Source organism: Eriocheir sinensis, chromosome 69 (genome assembly GCF_024679095.1).
Source record: "Eriocheir sinensis breed Jianghai 21 chromosome 69, ASM2467909v1, whole genome shotgun sequence".
NCBI classification, from domain to species: Eukaryota; Metazoa; Arthropoda; class Malacostraca; order Decapoda; family Varunidae; genus Eriocheir; species Eriocheir sinensis.
Window position 1 is genome coordinate 717,771 of NC_066577.1, and position 21,356 is coordinate 739,126.

The window sequence follows — 21,356 nt, forward strand, 5'->3', positions numbered from 1 at the left end:
GATGAGGTGGATTCAAGGTACGGGATCTGCTGATGGTAATGGGATGGTTACTGGTTGGGCACTGGTGGTTAGGGATAAGTGGAATATGGAAGAAAAAGAGAACGAGGAAAAAAAAGACGAAACGGTAGTAATAGAATTTGGGATTTTGGTAAGAGGGGGAAAAGGAGGAGGAGGAAGTGTGAGATCAGCGAAAGAGATTACAAGAAATTCAACTGGGAACAAGCAAATCTGAAGGAGAAAATGGAGGAGGAGGAAGATGAGCGAACTTAGAAGCGGGAGAAACAAGCAGAGAAGGAGATAGACACCATGCAAAGCGGAAGGAGTGGAGGAGGAGGAGGAGGAGGAGGAGGAGAAGGATGTATAGATGGAGGAGGAGGAGGAGGAGGAGGAGGAGGAGGAGGAGGAAACATGGAAACATGGAAACATGGACGAGCAGGTAGCAGAAAGCCTGTTGGCTCATTGCGAGGCTGCCTGCTTTCAGTGATTTAATCAATCCGTCACCCTGCCTGGTCAAACTCTTTCGCCTCTGCCTGTCAACATCTACCTTTCCTTCCTACTGGAAGTATGCCTTCATACAGCCTATGCCTAAGAAGGGTGACCGTTCCAATCCCTCAAACTACCGTCCTATAGCTTTACTTTCTTGTCTATCTAAAGCTTTTGAATCAATCCTTAACCGGAAGATTCAAAAGCACCTTTCCACTTCTGACCTTCTATCTGATCGCCAGTATGGGTTCCGCAAGGGGCGTTCTACTGGTGATCTCCTTGCCTTCCTAACTGACTCTTGGTTATCCTCTCTTAGCCGTTTCGGTGAAACCTTTGCTATTGCGCTGGACATATCAAAAGCTTTTGATAGGGTCTGGCACAAATCTTTGCTTTCCAAACTACCCTCCTTCGGTTTCTATCCTTCTCTCTGTACCTTTATCTCTAGTTTCCTTTCTGACCGTTCTATTTCTGCTGTGGTAGACGGTCACTGTTCTTCCCCTAAACCTATTAACAGTGGTGTCCCACAGGGTTCTGTCCTATCTCCCACTCTCTTTCTGTTGTTCATTGATGATCTTCTTTCCAAAACGAACTGTCCTATCCATTCCTACGCCGATGATTCCACTCTGCATTACTCAACTTCTTTTAATAGAAGACCCACCCTACAGGAATTTAACGACTCAAGACTGGAGGCAGCAGAACGCTTAGCCTCAGACCTTACTATTATTTCCGATTGGGGCAAGAGGAACCTGGTGTCCTTCAACGCCTCAAAAACACAGTTACTCCACCTATCCACTCGACACAATCTTCCAAACAACTATCCCCTATTCTTTGACAACACTCAGCTATCACCTTCCTCAACACTAAACATCCTCGGTCTATCCTTAACTCAAAATCTCAACTGGAAACTTCATATCTTATCTCTTACTAAATCAGCTTCCTCGAGGCTGGACGTTCTGTACCGTCTCCGCCAGTTCTTCTCCCCCGCACAGTTGCTGTCCATTTACAGGGGCTTTGTCCGCCCTCGTATGGAGTATGCATCTCATGTGTGGGGAGTCCACTCACACAGCTCTCCTTGACAGAGTGGAGTCAAAGGCTCTTCGTCTCATCAGCTCTCCTCCTCATACTGATAGTCTTCTACCTCTCAAATTCCGCCGCCATGTTGCCTCTCTTTCTATCTTCTATCGATATTTTCATGGTGACTGCTCTTCTGAACTTGCTAACTGCATGCCTCCCCTCCTCCCGCGGCCCCGCTGCACACGACTCTCTACTCATGCTCATCCCTATACTCTCCTAACCCCTTATGCAAGAGTCAACCAGCATCTTCACTCTTTCATCCCTCACGCTGGTAAACTCTGGAACAATCTTCCTTCATCTGTATTTCCTCCTGCCTACGACTTGAACTCTTTCAAGAGGAGGGTATCAGGACACCTCTCCTCCCGAAATTGACCTCTGTTTTTGGACATTCCTTTGACCTCTGTTCGGGAGCAGTGAGTAGCGGGCCTTTTTTTCCTTTTTTCTTTATGCCCTTGAACTGTCTCCTTAGATGTAAAAAATATAAAAAAAGCCACAGGAGTGGCTTGCGGGAAGGATTGAAGCACTCCTGTACGTACTCTTGGGTACGTTTAGTTCAATCCCGACTCAGCAAAGTGACGGTCAATGCGATTTTTAAAGGAGTTGATTGTTTCCGCACTAGCCACTCCAGCAGGAAGACTGTTCCAGTGGCGGACGACTCTGTTCGAAAAATAACTCCTGCCGATATCGGTAATGCATCTCTTCGTTGAATTGTTTTTAGAGGAGGAGGAGGAGGAGGAGGAGGAGGAGGAGGAGGTTGTTAGAAGTGACAAGTGACTTCATCAGGGCCAGAGGGACGTGAAGGGGCAGGAAGACGTGCAGCAACGAAGGTCGAGGCGTGGCGGTCACTCCATGGCGGCGACGATCTTACTGACTGACTGACTGAATGACTATGGCGATTGCGACCCTATTTACTGATTGATTGATTATGCTGGCGATGAACTAATTAACTGACTGACTGACTGACTGACTGATTAATTGGATTCATACCCACTCAACTAATTAACTGACTGACAAAATAATTTGCCAACTGGTAAATGAGTTGACTGACGAACTGACAGACTGAATGACTGATTTACTCGCTTACTGACTGACACTTACTGACTAATTGCCTGCATGTAGCTTGGTTGGTTGGTAGGGTCATGATGATGATGATGATGATGATATTATTAATGGTAATAATGATAAAAATAATAATAATGATAATAATAATACTAATAGTAATAATAACAATCAAAATAATATCTTATTGTGATACGTGACAATTTTGCTTAGAGAGAGAGAGAGAGAGAGAGAGAGAGAGAGAGAGAGAGAGAGAGAGAGAGAGAGAGAGAGAGAGAGAGAGAGAGAGAGAGAGAGAGAGAGAGAGAGAGAGAGAGAGAGTAGGGGGGGGGTCCGCGTCTCTTTGACCTCTGTGACGTCGGCTGTTGCAGGTCAAAGGTCAAACGTTTCGTTGTCCGGCGTATTGACGTTGTAACTGCTTCCTCTTATTACTGTTGTAGTTATTGTTGTTGTTATTATTATTATTAGAGGAAATGGTGCAAATATAGGCTACCATTTTTTTCTCCAAATATATTTGAGTTTTAACAGCGGTTAAAGAAACTAACATCCGCAATACAAAATATGTTATGTTCACTATACGCTAAGCATGCAACGTCCTTATAAATCATTTAAGTTTTCTGTAAAATAACTTTTTTATTTAATTACTCAAAGTCACTGTTCGTTAAATGGTGGTGCAAATATGGGCTACTTATATATAATATATTTAATGGTGTATATAAACGGGTTAAAGGTGGAAAAACTGAATGCCACAGATACCTTTAATTATTTTTTTTTCATACACAGCCGTAAGTAATCACAGATGAAAGAAAACTTATTTCTTTTCAGTATTGTAATAAAATAGTCCCGTATTATTTTGTTATATGAAAAAAAATGTTTGAAAAAAAAGCTTTTAACTTGTAATTATTTACAACAGGAACACACATATGCATCCATCTCAGCTCCTGCACATTCATTGTGTGCCCACAGTGAACACATCATACACTGAACCCACAGCTCGCCTCTTTTATCATCAGAAAAGTTCCTGCACAGAAAAGGCAGGCAGCACCTTCATCTCCTGGCTTTTGTGTCCCACCAGGCATTTCTACCCCACTGTCTCACTGTCACCGTCCTGTAAAATACCTGCACCAGGCCCACTGTCTGAAGCTTTAGTATATACTTTCCTACCAATTTGGTTGTTTCTCTTTATTGGAGCCTTTTCTTTGGTCTGCTCTTCCTTGAATAAAATATCTAAACTCTTTTTCGGTTTCTCCATATTTGACTTCTTTAAAGATTCATTTAGTGATTTCTTGTAAGGTTTTCCTGTTATGGGGCACGCCCCAGCTCTCTTCCGACCCCTGTTACTCGTCTTCTTTCTGATGGCAGGAGCCCATATCAGCACCTGGCAGGGTAGCCCATATTACCAGCATCAAGCCATATATCACATATGAGTAGTATCTAACAGATGTTTAACATTTGCTAAGAAAATATATGCTGACTTTAAAGTCCAATTCTTAAACTTATCACTTGACCCTAGGAAATAAACTAATAAGGTAGCATATGCATGGAAAAATAAAGCAAATACCTTTAAAAAAAACTTAAACATTGATAGAAATGATCATTATCATTATTATTATTGTTACTATTATTATTATTATTATTATTATTATTATTATTATTATTATTATTATTATAACTACATGGCTGCTGCTTTTGCTGTTTTGATATTTATTTTTGTCTTTTGTAACCCTCAGCCGTCTTGTTTGTGTTATTCGCCATTACAATATCGAGGTTTTTATCACTACTACAATATTTAATCATTTTTTGGTCTTACTACCATAGCAGTGATTAACGGTATTTTTTTTTTATTATTGCCTTTGAGCTGCTTCCTTTACTGTAAAAAAAACATAATTATATTTTTTGCTATTATCACGTGTTAATTTTGTCTCCATTAGCACGTTTTATTTACACCATTGCTATATTTGCGTCATTTTTATCGCCATTATCTACAAGTTTCCATTTCTTTTGACGGTCCTAAATTTTAACAACCAGGATAACATTGCGTCATCGGCTTCACCTTTACATGTAAACGTTTCACCTTCGTCATTAGTCCCCGTGATTGTATGTATGTCATCACTGTCCTGCTCACGCCCTGCTGACTGGTTCAACACAAAGGTGCATCATGAAGCAACACACCTGGGGAGAGAGGCAGGTGCACAGGTGACGGAGGGACGTATGACACTCCTCTCCTCTTTGATTCTTCCCTCCTCCTCCTCCTCCTCCTCCTCCATTCAATCACCCATTCAGCCATTATTTGATATGCCATTCTCTTCTGCTTTATTTAGCTTTTCCTTACCCTAATTATCTCTCCTCCTCTCTTCTCCTTCCCTCTTCCTTCCTTCCCTTTTCTCCTCCCCTTTCCCCTGCATTACCGAGAAGCACTTAAGGTTCACCGCACACACACACACACACACACACACACACACACGCACACAGACACGCACGCACGCACGCACGCACGCACGCACACACACACACACACACACACACACACACACACACACACACACACACACACACACACACACACGCACGCACGCACGCACACACACACACACACACACACACACACACACACACACACACACACACACACACACACACACACACACACACAGACACACACGCACACATTGAGTGTTAAAACAAAATCAGTCAAAATAAGAATATGAGAAGTCAAAAAAAAACAAAAAAAAAAAACATTAACGAGAAGAATTAAGATAGTTAAGTGATTAACATAATGATATAAAATAGAAAGGTAGATAGATACATTTACCCCCCAAAAAGAAAACGTAGAAGCATAAACACATTCATACATACATAGAAACATGTATAAGTAGACCAATAGAAGGACAAATTGGCAGGTGGGCAGATAGACATTGACAGGCAGGCAGATGCATATACAGAAGCTCAGAACATGAAGACAGGCGAGGAGGAAAAGAGGAAAAAAGGAAAAGACGAGAAGAGGAAAAGATGTAGCGAGTCAGGCCGTTATCTGCTCTTGGGAAGAACAGTTTTTATGTCTCTCTTCCTCCGATGACGAGAGAGAGAGAGAGAGAGAGAGAGAGAGAGAGAGAGAGAGAGAGAGAGAGAGAGAGAGAGAGAGAGTAGGGACGGGAGTGACAGCTAAAGACAAACAGACAGAGAGAGACAAGAGACAGGAGAAAGGTGTTGGGTTGGGAGACAGAAAATGTCTAAAATCTCTCTCTCTCTCTCTCTCTCTCTCTCTCTCTCTCTCTCTCTCTCTCTCTCTGAATAATTCCCGCTTGTCGGATATTACTTGAAGGGTTTTAGCTCCAGTGTGGAGGAGAGGCCAATGGAGGTTCGGAGGAAAGGAGGGGAGGAGAGAAAGAGTGGAGGAGAGGAGAGAAGGTGTGTAGGAAATCAGAATCAGAATCAGAATCAGAATCAGAATCATTTTATTCCATAAAAATGGCTTTTCTATACATTACAAGTATTACTGAATAACATACAATTTAAAGTAAGACTTAAGCTAAAAGTTTTCTAAGCTATATAAATCAATATCAGAATAGTGTGAGCGTGGTCTCGATAGAATTAAGAACATAAGAACGCAGGAGTCTGCAAGAGGCCTGTAGGCCTGTACAAGGCAGCTCCTTTGACCCTAAGCTCCCGTGTATCTAACCCCACCTAATATCGCTGTCCATGAATTTATCTAGTCCATTTTTGAATGTGACAATTGTATTGGCACTCACCACATGACTGCTAAGCCTATTCCACTCATCCACCACCCTGTTAGTAAACCAATTTTTGCCTATGTCCCTGTTGAATCTGAATTTATCCAGTTTAAACCCATTACTTCGTGTCCTACCCGGTTCTCTTACCAACAAAACCTTATGAATGTCTCCCTTATTAAAGCCCTTCATCCATTTATAAACCTCGATCATGTCTCCACGTACCCTTCGCCTTTCTAGAGAATGCAAGTTTAACTGCTTGAGTCTTTCCTCGTATGGCAAGTTTCTCAACCCCTGAATCATCTTAGTCATCCTCCTCTGCACCGATTCTAACATTTTGATATCCATTCTATAGTAAGGTGACCAGAACTGAACCGCATAGTCAAGATGAGGTCTAACTAATGCTAAATATAGTTTGAGGAAGACTTCGGGGCTTCTGTTGCTTACGCTCCTTGAAATAAATCCCAGTACCCTATTAGCTCGATTTCTAGCTTGAATGCATTGTGCCCTTGGACGGAGATCAGAGCTCACTAAGACCCCTAAATCCCTCTCGCACCCAGACCTGCTTATGAGAGTGTCATTTAAGCAATAGTTATGTGAGGGGTTGCTCCTACCTACACTCAGAATACTGCACTTCCCTACATTGAACTCCATCTGCCATTTATCCGCCCAGTCATACAATCTGTTGAGTTCACCTTGGAGAATACTAGCGTCCTGATCCGACTCAATTACTCTACCGATCTTGGTATCATCTGCAAATTTACTAACATCACTACTAATTCCTGTATCTAAGTCATTGATATAAATAATAAACAAAAGTGGACCTAATACCGAACCTTGTGGGACCCCACTCGTAACACATCCCCAGTCAGATCTTTTACCATTGATTTGCACTCTTTGCTTCCTATTGCTAAGCCACGCCTTGACCCAGTTCAAAACCTTACCCTCTACTCCGTGAGCCTGTAATTTAAGCAACAGTCGTTGGTGAGGAACTTTGTCAAACGCTTTACTAAAATCAAGATAGATTACATCATAATTTTCATCTCTGTCAACCGCCTCAAATACTTTATTGTAGAAGGACAAGAGATTGGTGAGGCATGACCTACCTTTTGTGAACCCATGCTGCGAGTCGTGTATTTTGCTATGTTTCTCTAAATGCTCCCGAATGTTCCTGGCTATTATGGACTCCAGCATCTTGCCTATAACCGATGTTAAGCTAATTGGGCGATAGTTTGAAGCAACTGACCTGTCCCCCTTTTTAAAAATCGGCGTCACATTAGCTACTTTCCATAGGCTCGGCACATAGCCAGTATTTACCGACATCTTAAAGATGTCGGTTAATGGGTCACTGAGAACATCACCTAATTCCTTTAATACCCTCGGAAATATCCCGTCAGGACCTGGCGACTTGTTCTTCTTAAGCTTATCTATCTCATCCTGAACTACTTGCCTGGTAATGATTATATCCCTCAATTTATCGCCATCCCCGCCCTCGTACACCTGAACTCTTTCCGGTATAGTCGTTCGATCCTCCTGTGTGAATACTGAAAGGAAGTAGTCGTTCAACAATGTGCTCATATTTTCGTAGTTTTCTACTAGCTCCCCTGTGTTTGTTTTCAGCGGTCCAATTTTCTCCCGTGTTTTTGTTCTATACATCTGAAAGAAGCCCTTAGGATTACTTTTCGCCTCATTTGCTACTTTGATCTCATAGTTCCTTTTTGCTATCCTGGTGTTTTTCTTAACTAATCTAGATAGTTCGACGTACCGGCCCCTGAGATGTGTTTCCCCATTCTTTATTTTCTGATAAATTCCCTTCTTTAACCCAATCTCGTGTTTTAGTCCACGAGTCATCCACTTAGGAGCATTGTTTTCTTTTCTAAGTGATCGCTGTGGTATATGCTGTCCTTGCCCCTCTACTATTACTCTAACTAAATTATTGTAAGACATTTCTACCTGGTTCTCCTGGCTCTCCAATCCGCAGTTCTGGCCCTCATGAATCCCTAGATTATCCCAGTTTATCCCTTCAAGATGTCTACGAAGCCCCTCGTAATTTGCTCTTCTGAAATCTGGCACTAACACTGGGTTTGGTTTGCGGGTTACCGCCCAGTCTAAGCTAAAACGAACCGTTCTGTGGTCACTATTTCCTAACTCTCCGCCCACCTCCAACTCACGTAGCAAGTTCCCATTATTGGTTAGGACTAAGTCTAATATGTTATCTCCTCTCTCTAGTTGATATTTATATCATTATCAAGCAAGTAGTGTTTTAGTCTTTTTCTGAACACTTGTATGGTACTTGATAGTGTTACATGGTGTGGGAGAGCGCTCCATAGCCTGGGACCTTGTACTAGGAGCGAACGTGTCCCGCAGTGTGTGTTGGTGTGGGGAACATGTAGGTTGTCCCGCTGTCTTGTTGTGTACCTGCTCCGTGTCACCTCAGTTGTGGTTGGCAGCTGCAGGAACCACTCTGGATACATTTTACATTTTATCTTATATACAGTTACAAAAATTATCTTCTTGTTCATTTTAAGCCAGTGCAATTGTGTTATGAAGGGGGCGGCGTGGTCCCGCCTCCTCGCTCCCCCAATACATATCTTTGCTGCAAAGCTCTGTAGTTTTAGTACTCGCTTAATTAGTGTGCTATTTGTAGTGCCGTAAACTGGTAGGCAATAATTAATGATACTTAGAGCAAGTGATTCAATAGCTATTTTACGTGTTACATTCTCAAATTTATCTTTAATTCTGTTTATGAACATTAGAGTACCAATGACTTTCTTGTGGGTTTCGTTAATATGTATGTTAAACGTCAAGTGGGAGTCCATGTAAACGCCAAGGTTTTTGATGTGTTTGCTGGGAGTGATGGGAGTGTTGTCAAAAAGGAGAGTGGTGTTTTGGGGAATTTGTTTGATAACTGACCTGGTCCCAATAAAGATACACTGGGTTTTGTTAGTGTTCAGTAACAGGCCGTTTTTGTTAAAGTATTCCCTGGCCAGTGAGAAGGTCGTTTGTGCCGCCGTGATGAGGTCAGGCAGTGCATCAATAGTACCAGTGTTCACGAGCTGCGTGTCGTCTGCGTACTGGACTATCTCGCATCCATGTATTGCTTCAGCAAGGTCGTTGACAAAAATGACGTAAGAATTGGTCCTAATATTGAGCCTCGACGAACTCCGTATTTTATCGGTGCAGTCGCAGACGTGGTGTTATTCACTTTAACTTTTTGACTTCTGTCATTTAAATAGTCATGGAACCAAAAAGAGTCTATGTTAACCTTGAGTAGTTTATTTATGAGGGTTTCGTGTTTTACGCTATCGAAGGCTTTTGATAGGTCGCACAACGTTATAAGGGATAATTTCTTCTCATCCATATTTCTGTATAGTTTATTTGTAACTGTAGTTAGGGCGGTCTCAGTTGAAAGTTTAGGTCTAAAGCCGTGTTGATTGTTAGAGAGAAGTTTCTTGGACTCTAGGAAGGTAGTCATCTGTTGGGCTACAATTTTCTCTAATAACATTGAGAGAATAGGTAACAGTGATATTGGGCGATAATTGTTTACGTCGTCCCTGTCTCCGTTTTTATAGATAGGTATGACGGTCGCGTGTTTCCACATGGTAGGGAATTTTCCTGTAACAATCGACGTGTTGATGATAGTAGTGATGGATGTGATCGTAACTGGTAGTGAATCTTTGATGTACTGAAGTGCAGTCCCATCTGGACCGGCGGAGCTAGTGTTCTTTAGGTGTTTGATAGTTAATATGACTGTGTTCATGTCTACGGGGCTGGGCCTGAAAAGATGACGGTGATTTATATCTTGTTGGGGGATAATACAGTTTTGATTTGTAATGCTGAGATTGTTTTGCGTTTTTAGGAGGGTGCGTTCCCCCACGTTAACAAACAGGTCATTGAATTTATTCGCCACTTCATTTTCATTAATGAAGTTGTTGTTATTAGTTTCTTTATTGTTGGGTGTGAGGTCTTTTATTATTCTCCAGGTGGCAGCTGAATTGCCTCGGCAGTCGTAGATTTTTTGTCGGTAGTAGGATTGTTCAGCATTTCGCAGTAGTGACTTTACTCTATTACGATGGTGTTTATGTTGCTCTAGTAATTCAGCATCATTTCGATTTTGCTTTAGGCGCGCTTGGAGGGTGTTGCGTGTTGACATTGCTGAGCGAATTTCGTCGTTAATCCAGGGGGCAAAAGGCTTGTTGATTTCTTTTGTGACAAAAGGAGCGCATCGTTCCAAGCAATTTGATAGTACAGACGTGAGGGTGTTTACCTGTATGTCTACGTTGTCCGTGGAGGGAATTTCATTTATGGCGGGAGCAGCGCCTAGTAAGGCATCACAGAGCAGGTCTTTACTGTAAGCCCCAAGATGACGAAACGTTCTCATTTCTGGCTTGCGCTTAGGTTTGGTGATGTTAAACGTTGCCGTCATAAGGTCATGGTCGGCTATAGTGTTAGGTATTACGTCTTTGTGTATAATTGTGTCCTGTTTGTTAGTGATAATGACGTCTAGAAGTGTGGCTGACTGAGGGGTGACACGGGTAGGTCTGTCAATAATCTGGTGTAATTTGTTTATGCTTATTATGCTACTTAATTTATTTCCGTAGGATAGCAAATCATCATTTAGATCACCGAGCATATAAAAACATTTGTTTTTCAGGCACATGTTTCTCAGGGTCTCGTGTATATAGTCAAAGGTTTCCGGAGGAGCTTTGGGGTGTCGGTAGACGCAACCAATTATTACTGAGGGTAGTTTTCTGCTCTGTACACTGATCCAGAGGTCCTCAATAGGACCTCTGGATCAGTGTACAGTTGTGTGAAGGTAGCTAGGGAGGGACTAGGGAGTAAAGGTTAGGAAGAAAAGGAGGTATGATGAAATAACTATAGAGAGGAGGGAAGGAGAGAGAGAGGGGGGGAATGGTAGAAGGGAAAGAGTGAAGAATGAAGGTCAAAGAGGAGAATGAAAGAAAGAAAAGTAAAGATGAGAAGGTAGCGAGGGAAGGAGGGAAGAAAACTCAGGAGAGAAAAGGATATATGAGGAAAAGGCGGAAGTAGAGAAAGAGAGAGAAGGATGGAGCAAATACATGGAGGAAAGGATGGAGAGACGAAAGGAGAAGGGAAAGTAGAGAGGGAGGGAAGAATCAGAGCAAGAGGAAATGAAGTAGGTAATAAGTAGCAAGGAAGCGGAGGTGAGAGAGTGGGAAGGGTGAAAGAAGAGAAGGAAGAGGAAGGAGGTAAAAGGAAGGTGGGCGCAAGGTGGTGAAAGGCGGAAAAGGTGTGGTATGAAAAGGGATGAAAAAGGGAGGTGCAAAGTATGGGGGGGGAGGGGGGAGGAGGAAGAGGAGCTAGTAAGAGATAGAAGCGGAGGGAAAAGCAAAGAAAGGAAGGAGAGAAGAATAGAGAGTTAGGAGGAAAGTTGAAAGATTACGAATATATGAGGAGGGAGAAAGGGAAGACGTGAGAAAGAAAAAGAGGAGGAAGAGTTAAGAGAGAGGATAGGAGGAGGAAGCAAAGAGGAAATGAGGAAAGGAAGAAGAAACGAGATGTAGTGTTTTGTGCTACAGGATAAAGAGGGAGAAGTGAGAAGAACTGATGAAGGAGAGAAACAAAAATATACAAAAAAGAGATGTAAAAGATAGAGTTAGGAAGAAGGAGAAGGGAGGATGAGAGAAGTGAGAGAAGATTAAGGAAGGGAGGAAAAGAGGATAGATAGATAAACAAACAAGGAAGAAGAAGAGGAGGAGGAGGAGGAGGAGGAGGAGGAGGAGGAGGAGGAGGAGGAGAGTGTTTGAGAGGGCAGTTAGTTTGAGAGCAGGATGAAGGAAATTGAGAGGAAGGAGAGACGAGATATAAGAGGAAGGGAAAAAAGTCTGCAGATTGGAGGAAGAATATCAGATGAGAGAGAGAGAGAGAGAGAGAGAGAGAGAGAGAGAGAGAGAGAGAGAGAGAGAGAGAGAGAGAGAGAGAGAGAGAGAGAGAGAGAGAGAGAGAGAGAGAGAGAGAGAGAGAGAGAGAGATTAACTCTTCCCTTTTTTCCTCATTTTCTGTTTTCTCTTTTCATATCTTAATAATTACCAACTAGGAAACTATGCAGTCTCACAAGTTTCCTCTTTCTCCTTTTTCTTGCATTCTTTCCTCTTTCCTACTTTGTTTTACTCTTCCCTCCTCTCACTTTTCATTTCAATTCCATCTTTTCTCTCTGATTCCTTTTCTCCTCCTCAACCTCCTCCGTTTATGTGGAAATAACCGCGAATAATTAGAAATTAACACTTGCGACCGTATACAGGCCTCCAAAACAACAGGCTGCCGACGACACTGCCCTGTACGAAGAGCTTCACTCTCTAACACAAAGCAAAGAAGCAATAATAATCGGGGACTTTAATTGCCCTAACATTGACTTGGGACAATTGACTATAGATCAAGAGGGTAACAGGCTTATAGAAATGGTGGAGGATTCGTTCCTCACTCAAGTTGTAACTCAACCGACAAGAGAAAACAATCTGCTGGATCTGGTACTAGTAAGTGACCTCGACCTCATTCGCGACTGTGAAGTTGGTGAGAAAATTAATTGTTGCGATCACCACTTAATCCGTTTTAATGTCAACATAAGTCTCAAACTCGTAGGGAATCCGTCAGTGATACCAAACTACAAAAAAGCAAATTTCTACCTAGCCCGTGAGCTGCTTCCCCCTGCAACCTGGGACTAACTTAACCTCACCGACAATACAATCGATAACGTGTGGAACGACTTCGAAGATAAGCTTTTGGGGGTAGAGAAGGCTACAGTGCCTACGAAACCCAGGCGAGTAAATGGTGCCGTAGATCCACCGTGGATGACCAGAGAAATAAAAAGGGCAATAATCTTTAAAAAAATGGAATTATAACCTAATGAAAGAGAGTGACACAGCCGAAGCCAGTACACAGTACAACACCAGCCTCAGAGCTTGTCGCACCCTTATTCGGAGTAGTAAACGCAGCTATGAAAAACAAATAGCGCGCGACATGAAGACCAACTCCAAAAAATTCTTCACATACATCAGATCGAAAAAGAAAGTAAAATCCAATAATGGTCCCCTGACAGACGAGACTGGATCTGTAAATCAGGACAGTAAACAGATGGCCAGAATCCTCAACAATAACTTCGCTTCCGTATTCACAGTCGAGGACATCAAAACCATTCCCGAGGGCCCTGACCCGCCTAAGAGGGATCACGCCCCTGAAAATTGACTCAATATTCGACCAAGAAGTGAAAAAGTATTTGGACAAACTCGACACGAACAAGTCACCGGGACCCGACATTATGTCCCCACGGTTATTAAAAGAGCTTAAACAACAAATACTTCAGCCACTCACTAATTTATTCAACCGATCAGTTCAACTGAACAAGGTCCCGGAAGACTGAAAGATTGCAAACGTAACACCGATTATCAAATAGGAGACAAAAGCGTTGCATTAAACTACAGGCCCAAAAGTTTGACATCAGTGGCAGGAAAAATACTTGAAAAGATTATTAGAGACAAACTTGTTAAGTTTTTAGAAGACAATAATGTAATCTCCGACACCCAGCATGGCTTCAGAAACAAGCGCTCCTGCCTAACGAATTTATTAGACTTCTTCCAAGGTATATATAAGAACTGGGATGCCCACATCCCCAGTGATGTTATATACCTGGACCTTCAGAAAGCCTTCGACAAGGTACCGCACGAGGGACTCTTTAAGAAACTGCACTCGGCGGGCATTGGAGCCAATCTGATCGCGTGGATAAGAGATTGGCTCACCGGCAGAAAACAACGAGTACTACTCAACGGACAGCCTTCCGATTGGCTTCCAGTCACTAGTGGAGTGCCTCAAGGGTCAGTGTTGGAACCCTTTCTCTTTATCATATATATATATATATATATATATATATATATATATATATATATATATATATATATATATATATATATATATATATATATATATATATATATATATATATATATATATATATATATATATATATATATATATAATCAATGACCTCGAATCAGGACTGAAATGCACAATATCGAAATTTGCTGATGACACCAAGATGGGGGGAAAGGCCCTCACAAAGACCGACTGAGAAATCATTCAGAAAGACCTCAATCACATTATCGAATGGTCGGAAAAATGGCAAATGTCCTTTGATGTTGACAAATGCAAAGTCATGTACATTGGGTCCATAAATAATAACCACACTTACATCATGAATGGGAAACCTCTGCAGGCGATGCAGGAGGAAAAAGATCTTGGAGTCACTATCAACAGTGACCTGAAACACACGAATCACTGTAAAAAAGCATACAACAAAGCCAACACTATGCTCGGGTTCATAGCGAGGAACTTCGAGTGTAAAACGCCAGACGTGATGCTATCCTTGTATAATTCCATGGTAAGACCGCACCTCGAGTATGCAGTACAGTTCTGGCCTCCTAATTACTGTAAGGACATTGATTTACTGGAAAGGATTCAACGACGCGCCACGAAAATGATTCCAACCTTAATGGCCCAACCGTACGAGGAAGGACTCAAGCGACTCAATCTCTTTACATTGAAGAAAAGACGCCTAAGAGGGGATAAGATTCAAGTCTTCAAGTACTTGAAAAAAATAAATAATGTCGATTACTCCAAATTCTTTGAACTGCAAACCAACTCAAGAACTAGAAATAACGGTTTACCCATTCAGTCGAGTCGATGTATCACAGACACTGAAAGGAGTTTCTATTCAAACCGAGTCATCCGCCACTGGAACAATCTTCCCTCAGAAGTAGTTAATGCAAATACCATCAACTCCTTCAAATATATAATCGACCGCCATTTCGCTGCGTCGGGAATAAACTCAATATCGAGGTGCTTTCATTTGCTCCTCAACATCGAAGTGCTTTCATCTGCTCCTCAACATCGAGGTGCTTTCATCTGCTCCTCAACATCGATGTGCTTTCATCTGCTCCTCAAGCCCCAAGTGGCTGTCGAGCAGATTAAATCACCAAAGCGGGCGACCTCGTAATGAGCTAATAGGCTTTATGTTGCCTGCATTTCCATGTTCCCATGTTTCCTCCTCCTCCTCCCCGATCTTTAAAAAAGGAGATAAAAAAACAAGCCAGTAATTATCGTCCCATCAGCCTTACGTCTGTCCTAATTAAACTATTCGAAAAAATAATCAGGGATAAAATGATCACTTTCCTTGAAACAAATGATTTGATAACTGATAGTAAGCATGGATTTCGTAGTAGTCGGTCTTGCCTTACCAACCTATTAACCTTTTTCAACGATGTTTATACATGTTGGGACGCCCGAAGCGTTTGATAAAGTTCCTCACGTTAGGCTTATTTCAAAACTGCGTTCTCACCCTTCTTCCTCCCATTGGTCCTTTCCTTCCTTCCTTTTTTTCTCCGCCTCCTACCTGCTTTCCCCGCTCCCTCCTTTTCCCCACCCTTTCCCTTTTACCCTCTCCCTTTCCCCTCTCTTCACCCCTTCCTTTTCCCTTCTCTTCCTCCTTGCTCGCCTTCTGCTGGGTTTTCATCCTCCTCTGCTGATAGTTAACCTGTTTACCTGTTGCTTTACTTGTGTGTTTAGCCAAGTATCTGCCCGTTTTTTTTTTTTTTTATCTGTAGGAATGTGTTTTATATTTGTATGTTATGTGCATGTTTGTCTTTTGCATGTTATTTCGGTATATCTTCTATAAAATGATATTTTCTGTTACATGTATGTATTTCATTTAATTATATAATATGCATATCTTTGTCTATTTTGTCTATTATACGCCTCCGTGGTCTAGTGGTTAACGTGCCTGGCTTCTATTCCGTGGGCCCGGGTTCGAATCCCGGCCCGGGCAATCGGCGTGCAGCTCACCCAGCTGTTCATCCTCCCTTTCGGGCTGGTCGATAAATGGGTTCCTGGGGAAACCTGGGGAAGGTAAAATGTGGTAACCCGGATGTCACACTGGCCCTGTGTCCCGGGGTAATGGGCTCCCTCCCACCACAGGCTAAAAGGCCAATGTTACGGAGATGAGCACCGAGGCCACGCGCTGCTACAGCGTATGCCCCCAACTTTAGCTACCTTTTGTCTATTATTGTTTTATTAATCTATTTTATGTACGTCTTGTTATCAGTGTCATGTGTACATCAGTATATGTATCGTGTGCGTTCGTCTGATGTTTCATGTTTCTTTGTGTATTTACCGATCAACGTATTTTTAGTTCTGAGCTAAAACTCTTAGGAAGTTACGTTCATATTTTGAGGTTAGTATTCATGGTAAGAAATCCATGTGGTGAAAATATGAGAACGTAAATATTTACCTCCACAGTCAGAGAGGAAATCAAATGAGGGTTTTGGTGATGAGAGAAGTTAACTTCCCTTATGTATTCCTTGTCGTAAATGGAGAAGAAACGTAATATAAATTAATTGAAAGGATATAATTAGGGGTCTGGAAAAGCGATAGAATAATAGGTTGAAGACTGGGAAATTAATGGATTTAAAAATAATACCGTAGAAAAAAAGGAGAGACTTTTTGGTGACTGAAGAAGCGAGTAAAAGGAGAAAGAAATCTGAAAATAGATTATACTAAAAAAAAGTGAAAGAGAAGGGATGAAAAAAGATAAAAAATACCTTTGGACTGGAAGAAGATAAATAACAAATATTCTTGGCTGTCTCTCATTACTACAGATACAAATAAAACATATGGAGACCTTGTGGAAAATATACTAAATGAGAAAGGATTAGAGGAAAGGAATAGTAGAAGGTGTCGCCTAACACGAAAAGAAAGAATCCGTAAAAAAAGATAACAAAGCTGGTTGTCTTCAGTTATTACAGAAACCGGTAGATGAAAGGAAAGAAAGAAAATGAGGGGAGAGAAAAAGCTAAAAGGAAAGATGAAGTAGTTGAGATAAAAGAGGAGCCGAGGATCCCTTGGGTCGCCTCGTGCTCAGGCCATTACAGAGGAGGTGTGGAGGCTGAGAGGCGGCGAGGAGGCGCGGGGAGGATGCGGACGAGGAAGGAAGAGGGAAAGAAGACAGATGGAAGAGAGATAGTGAAGAAAACGTGAAGAGGAACAAACAGTAAAGAAAAATATGGAAAAAGATGATGAATGTAGTAAGAGGGAAAGGAAAATAAGAGGAAAAAGAAAACAGGAGGAAAAGGACTAACAGGGGAAAGAAAGTAAGAGGGGGAGGAAGTAAGAGAAAATGGAAACTTAGTGGAAAAGAAAGTATGAGGAAAATAATGTAAAAGGGAACGGACAGTAAGAGGAAAAGGAAGAAAAGGAAAGTAGAAGGAAAGGAAATAAGATGAAAATGAAGTAAGAGGAAGAGGATACCAAGAGGAGAAAGTAAGAGTAAAGAAAGATTGCCGCCTTCCCCTCAGCACACACACCTGCCTGACATAACGAGGCGCAGGAGGAAGAGGAGGGAGAGGGAGAGAATTAAGAGACTAAACACTCTTTTTTTACAACGCTTGTATTAAACACGAGCATTATACTTTGTTCATTCTAATTGTGTTTATATCGGACCACTGCGTCGGCGGGGAGTTTTTATTGTTTTATTTTATTTGATCTTTTAATCCGTCTCTCGACCGAGGTGACTGCGCCATCAATTTTTCTCTTTTCCATCTGTCTAGCTTTGTGTTAGGCTTGGTAACGGTGACGGAGGAGGAGGAGGAGGAGGAGGAGGAGGAAGAGAATGGGGATGAATTTTGATGGTGAATGGTGGTGGTGGTGTTGGTGGTGTCAGTGTGCGTAAAGTGCCTCTAGGGATGAGTGTGGTGAGTGAAGATGGTGGTGATGGTGTGAAATGAAGGTGATGATGATGTTCGTTTAGAATAAATGTTGGGTGAATATTGCAGCAGTGGTGAGGATGCTCAAAGGAAGATGGTGAGGATAGCCGAGGGGTGTTTACTGAAGAATGTGGCAGTGGTTGCGATAGGGATGATGAATTATTATATTTTTGACCTAACTCGGACACTGGAATAGGCTGTTTATTTCCATCACCACAGCTACAACCTTTCCCAACATCATTTTCTTGCCAGCAGCACCTTTTGCTAACTATTCTTTCCCTAACTTATATGTTGGAATTATCGCATTTTCCCCAGTTCATTCATTCCTATTTTTTTTTATACTTAAGCGATGTAGTAAGATTTTTTTTTTTTCATTACCACAGACTCACCCATTACAATTTGCATCTCTTCCCCTTACTTGAACGTTCTCATAAGCTTTTCTTCTCACGGTCAAGGTCACGCCCACGACTGACTTGCTCCCCTGACGAACGGTGAAATAGATTAGTCCTCCTCCTCCTCCTCCTCCTCCTCCTCCTCTCCCTACATTCCACTCCCTAAACACACACACACACACACACACACACACACACACACACACACACACACACACACCGGCTGAATCGCCTCATCACACACAGCAGTATCAGACGCATCCTCTCACTCCGCCTCTTAGCAGATGAAAAGTTAATCGGTTTAAGGTTCCTCTTTCTTGTCCATAAACCCACAGGTAGTCTCCCCTTCCCTTCCCTTCATGTTTTCCGTTCTTCCTATCTTTTTCCCTTCTTTTCTTGCTGTCTTTCTTCCTCCCTTCCCTCCTGGGTTAATATTTTGTCCTCATTAATTTGGCTCTATTTTCTTCCTTGTTCATGTGTGAATTTCTCTCCTTTCTGCTTTGTTGCGATGTTTTTCTTCCTTCATTCCTTCCTTTGTTTGTTCGTTTATTCGTTTTTTTTCTTATTTTTTCTCTTCCTTTTCTCCGTCCCTTCCTTTACATATCTAACATTTCTTCACTTTTTACTTAATTTCTTTCCTTCTTCCTTTCCTTCAAGTCTCTCCTTGTTTCCTTCGTTCGTTCGTTCGTTCCTTCCTTCCTCTTTCTTCCTGCCTTCTCAATTACTTCCTTCATCATCCCACCTTCCAATATGTGATTTGCACTGATTCCTTTATTATTGCCACAGACTCTCTCTCTCTCTCTCTCTCTCTCTCTCTCTCATTTCGTGTTTTACCCTTATCTTACCTTTTCCCTTATCGTCTTTTCCCTTCAGTCCATTCATGCTTTTCTTTCCCTTTCATTTTTCATCAGTTTATTCTTTTCCTCCTATCTTTCTCGTTCCTTCCTTCAATTTCTTCAACCAGTTCTCTTCTTGCCGTCCTTCCTAGCTTTCTTTTCTATTATTTTCTGTATTATTTTAGTATTTCCTTCGCCTTCTGTCTATCCTTGCTTTCCTTCCTTCTCGTCTTCTTCCTCCTTTCACCTTTTTGTCCCTCCTTTCGTTCCATGACACTCCACATCACCATTCGCCTCTATCTCTCCTATAGTTCATATATATATATATATATATATATATATATATATATATATATATATATATATATATATATATATATATATATATATATATATATATATATATATGTGTATGTATGTATGTATGTATGTATGTATGTATGTATGTATGTATGTATGTATGTATGTATGTATGTATGTATGTATGTATGTGTGTGTGTGTGTGTGTGTGTGTGTGTGTGTGTGTGTGTGTGTGTGTGTGTGTGTGTATGTATGTATGTATGTATACCAAAGAGGCGATGCTTCTGGCATTTTGCTTCAGCTCGGTGGGACGACCTGAGGATGTACTTTTCCGATTTCCCGTGGAATGATTACTGCTTTCAGGATAAAGACCCCTCTGTGTGTGCCCAGCGCATCGCACAGAGGTGATTGTCTCTGGAATGGAGGCATACATTCCACGTTCTTTCTCTACTCCTCATGCTAAAAAGCCCTGGATTGATCATGCTTGTTCTCGTGCTATTAAAGATAGAGAGGCAGCTCACAAAAGCTTCCAGAGCCTTCGAACCCCCGCTAACTTTGACCTTTACATTTCAGCCCGGAATCGTGTCAAATCTATTCTCCGACTTACCAAAACTTATTTTCTCAATAGAAAATGTCAACGCCTTGCTTCTAGTTCTTCCCGTGACTTCTGGCATCTAGCCAAAAATATCTCCTCCAATTTCACTTCTTCCTCTTTCCTTCCTCTCCTTAACCCTGACGACAGCACTGCCGTCTCATCTGTCTCTAAGGCTGAACTCTTCGCTCAAACTTTCTGTAAGAACTCCACCCTGGACGATTCTGGGCATATTCCTCCTACTCATCCCCCCTCTGACTCCTTTATGCCTGTCATTAAGATTCTTCCAAATGATGTTTTATATGCCTTCTCTGGCCTCAACTCTCAGAAGGCTTATGGACCTGATGGAGTGCCGCCCATTGTCCTTAAAAACTGTGCTTCCGTGCTGACACCCTACCTGGTCAAACTCTTTAGTCTCTGCCTATCAACATCTACCTTTCCTTCCTGCTGGAAGTATGCCTTGGTACAGCCTGTGCCTAAGAAGGGTGACCGTTCCAATCCCTCAATCTACCGCTCTATAGCTTTACTTTCCTGTCTATCTAAAGCTTTTGAATCAATCATTAACCAGACGATTCAAAAACACCTTTCCACTCCTAACCTTCTATTTGATCGCCAGTATGGGTTCCTAACTGACTCCTGGTCATCCTCTCCTAGCCGTTTCGGTGAAACTTTTGCTATTGCGCTGGACATATCAAAAGCTTTTGATAGGGTCTGGCACAAATCTTTGCTTTCCAAACTACCCTCCTACGGTTTCAATCCTTCTCTCTGTACCTTTATCTCCAGTTTCCTTTCTGACCGTTCTATTTCTGCTGTGGTGGACGGTCACTGTTCTTCCCCTAAACTTATTAACAGTGGTGTCCCACAGGGCTCTGTCCTATCTCCCACTCTCTTTCTGTTGTTCATTGATGATCTTTCCAAAACGAACTGTCCTATCCATTCTTACGCCGATGACTCCACTCTGCATTACTCAACTTCTTTTAATAGAAGACCCACCCTACAGGAACTTAACGATTCAAGGCTGGAGGCAACTGAACGCTTAGCCTCAGACCTTACTATTATTTTTCATCCCTCACGCTGGTAAACTCTGGAACAATCTTCCTTCATCT